At 44.7% G+C, this 3,884-nt stretch overlaps 1 non-coding gene across 1 annotated transcript; it reads right to left on the bottom strand.

Moving 5' to 3' along the window:
• Positions 1–422: 422 nt before the first annotated feature.
• Positions 423–495, bottom strand: Trnat-cgu (transfer RNA threonine (anticodon CGU)). Its single transcript has one exon. It is a non-coding gene; the product is annotated as a tRNA-Thr (tRNA).
• Positions 496–3,884: the final 3,389 nt, after the last annotated feature.

Below are 3,884 nucleotides of genomic sequence, written 5' to 3'. Positions count from 1 at the left end.
TGCATCAAGTGTTTGTTTACCCTTGCGTGCTTTTTATCTTGAATGTGCGTTATGTTAGTCTTGGTTAGTGCAAGATATAGCACACATTATCTTTATTTTGCGTTTCTCTAGATATGTATTTGCGACCAATTTCTTGTATAATGTTTTCTTGGGCTGGTTTTTTGTCGTGCCTTTTTGAAAATCTTGTCAATTTCACACTTTTCTTATGTACCCCCCTTACTCAATGCCTGTCAGGGCCTGTAACGTACTTTAAATATATATATATATTGCGAATGAGAATGGGAAAATGAGGGGCTCGTTGAAGTAAGACAGAAATAAGGGTTGGCAGGCAAGAAAACCTCGGAAAGCAAAGGGAAGAATGTGTTGGGTCATTGAAACAGATGACGAATTTGGAAAGATAAAAATAAAGTGGGGAAAAAATGCCCGCCGGGTGGGATCCGAACCCACGACCTCCAGAATACGCGTCTGGTGCGATGACCACTACGCTACCGGCGGGGCTGTTTCCCCTCCACTTTATCGGGTATTTATGTTAAGGTATTTTGTTTCCTGTGCTTGGGGGTGGTAGCCAGCGCCACTCGGACTACTCGAGGTGAAGGGGACCTTCTTTTTAACCCCCGGGCCGTGACTCGAGTGTCTACGACATGTCAAGAGTGGTCGACCAGCGTTGAACCCTCTTAAGCTACCTTTGGCACCAAGACTGCCAGAACAGAGGCCATCGCTATGCATATAGCGAATGAGAATGGGAAAATGTGGGGCTCGTTGAAATAAGACAGAAATAAGGGTTGGCAGTCAAGAAAACCTCGGAAAGCAAAGGGGAGAATGTGGTAGTTGTTGTGGTAGGTCATGGTGGTAGGCGGGTTCGGATACCGCCCGGCGGGCATTTTTTCTGCACTTGCTTTCTGTCTTTCCGAATTCTTTATCTGTTTTAATATCCTACCACACTCTCCCCTTTGCTTTCCGAGGTTTTCTTGACTGCCAACCCTTATTTCTATATATGTATATACATATAGCGAATCAGAAATGGGAAATGATGGGCTCGGTGAATTAAAACAGAATAAGGGTTGGCAGTCAAGAAAACCACAGAAAGCAAAGGGGGGAATGGGGTAGGTTATAGAAACAGATAAAGAATTTTTTGAGTCAGAAAGTGGCGAAAAAATGCCCGCCGGGAGATTATATATATATATATATATATATATATATATATATATATATATATATATATATATATATATATATATATATATATATATATATATATCGCACCAGGCCGGTATTCTGGAGGTCGTGGGTTAGGATCCCACCTGGCGGGCATTTTTTCTCCACTTTCTTTCTTTCTTTCAAAATTCTTTATCTGTTTCAATGACCGACCATATCTTCCCCTTTGCTTCCCGAGGTTTTCTTGACTGCCAACCATTACTTTCCGTCTTATTTCAATGAGCCCCTCATTTCCTATTCTGATTCGCTATATATATATATATATATATATATATATATATATATATATATATATATATATATATACCGAAAGAAAATACCGGTTGGTTCGGTTACGGTTCTGGTTCAGACGAAATCATTTCGTTCCGGTTCAGTTCCGGTTCGGGAGCTTGAACCGGTTAGATGAGTTTAATTATCACTGAAATTAGAAAAAAAACAGTTAGTAGTTTAAAACGACAGTCAAATCAAAATACAAACAAAAATTCAAAATGCTCCTGTTCCCCAAGGGCAGTGGCGAAATTGCAAAGCTAAGAAAGTTAACATTTTTTTTTCGGTTCGGTCCCCACTCTGGGCGCGTTTTTCTTTCTTTGTTTGTTCCGTATATTTAAAAAAAATGTTAACTTCATTAACCGTAGTAAAACAAAAAAAGAGCCTAGCCACACCCCTATGCCTTCTTTGGCGTTGTAGACTGCCGACCTATCTTTCTGTGTGTATATATATATATATATATATATATATATATATATATATATATATATATATATATATATATATATATATATATATATATATAAGGGTTGGCAGTCAAGAAAACCTCGGAAAGCAAAGGGGACGTTGTGGTGGGTCATAGAAAGAGATGAAGAATTTTTTGAGTCGAAAAGAAAGTGGTGAAAAAATGCCCGCCGGGTGGGATCCGAACCCACGACCCACGAACCCACCCACGCTACATGCTTAGCGAGGGCCTCTGTTCTGGCAGTCTTGGTGCCAAAGGGAGCTTAAGAGGGTTCAACGCTGGTCGACCACTCTCGACATGTCGTAGACACTCGAGTCACGGCCCGGGGGTTAAAAAGAAGGTCCCCTTCATCCCGAGTAGTCCGAGTGGCGCTAGCTACCACCCCCAAGTGCAGGACACAAAAATACCTCAACATAAATACCCGAGAAAGTGCTGGGGAAACAGCCCCGCCGGTAGCGTAGTGGTTATCGCACCAGACCGGTATTCTGGAGGTCGTGGGTTCGGATCCCACCCGGCGGGCATTTTTTCACCACTTTCTTTTCGACTCAAAAAATTCTTCATCTCTTTCTATGACCCACCACAACCTGCCCTTTGCTTTCCGAGGTTTTCTTGACTGCCAACCCTTACTTTCTGCCTTATTTCACGGAGCCCCTCATTTCCCATTTTCTGATTCGCTACATGCTTAGCGAGGGCCTCTGTTCTGGCAATCTTGGTGCCAAAGGGAGCTTAAGAGGGTTCAACGCTGGTCGACCACTCTCGACATGTCGTAGACACTCGAGTCACGGCCCGGGGGTTAAAAAGAAGGTCCCCTTCACCCCGAGTAGTCCGAGTGGCGCTAGCTACCACCCCCAAGTGCAGGACACAAAAATACCTTAACATAAATACCCGAGAAAGTGCTGGGGAAACAGCCCCGCCGGTAGCGTAGTGGTTATCGCACCAGACCGGTATTCTGGAGGTCGTGGGTTCGGATCCCACCCGGCGGGCATTTTTAAAGCAAAGCTTTCTACCTCTACCCCCCAAGGGTTCTTTCGCGACCGTTGGGGTCACCAGAAAACTCCCGCAAACAAATAAAAGAATTTACTGCACCGCCAAGAATCGAACCTGGAACTAACAGAGTAACAAAGCAAGAGCCCGTAGTCTTACCGATTCAGCTACGAGCCCACGCGGAGACGGGGAAGACAAGTGGTGCACTGACCAAGCACATCTACGGGCTTAACCCTTGCATTCTTGCTAAATGCCACGCGATAGATAGCGATAAAGGAAGCTGACACCAACCTATGGCATCTCACTTCTAGTACGCCAATGAGCCTGTGGCTTCCAGTGTTCGCGTAAAAAATATCTGCTCCTTGTCGTCCACCGTCACGCCAGACAATGCATCAAGCAACACATTCAAATGCTCCTTAATGGCCAGGCCATCACCCCAAGCATCAAAATTCTGGGCCTACATCTTCAGGTCAACACCAAGAGTGACATATCCTTGCAGTGCCTCAAACACAGCATCAATAAATAAAACACATGATCAGGCGAGTTGCCGCTAAGAAGCGAGGCCTCAAGGAATCCGATACCTTTCGATTAGTTCAAGCTTTCGTCCTCTCGAGAATTACGTCAACCCCCTGTCTTCTTCTCGGCAAGGGGGACATAAAGATGCTTTATATAATGATTTGAAAGGCTGTGGAGCAAGCCATTGGTCTTCCCAAGAGTGCGTCAACAGAGAGGCTGCTTAGCACAGGGACCTACAACACGGTGGAAGAGCTGATAGAGGGTCATCTTTCTATCCAGAAGCTCCGAACGAGCAGAACTGCGGCGGGTCGCCGCATTGTTCACCAGATTGGCTGGGCAGCACAGAAAGTCACTCCGCTTGATGTACTCCTGGGCTTTTGGCGACAAGAAATAAATATGCTCCCTTTGCTTAGAAGTATGAAGCCCTCAGAAGACG

This window comes from Haemaphysalis longicornis, unplaced genomic scaffold (genome assembly GCF_048455015.1).
Source record: "Haemaphysalis longicornis isolate Haplotype H1 unplaced genomic scaffold, Haemaphysalis longicornis Haplotype H1 scaffold_1, whole genome shotgun sequence".
Classification (NCBI taxonomy): Eukaryota; Metazoa; Arthropoda; class Arachnida; order Ixodida; family Ixodidae; genus Haemaphysalis; species Haemaphysalis longicornis.
Note: the sequence above shows the minus strand (reverse complement) of the source record. Positions and strands in the feature narration are given on the sequence as shown.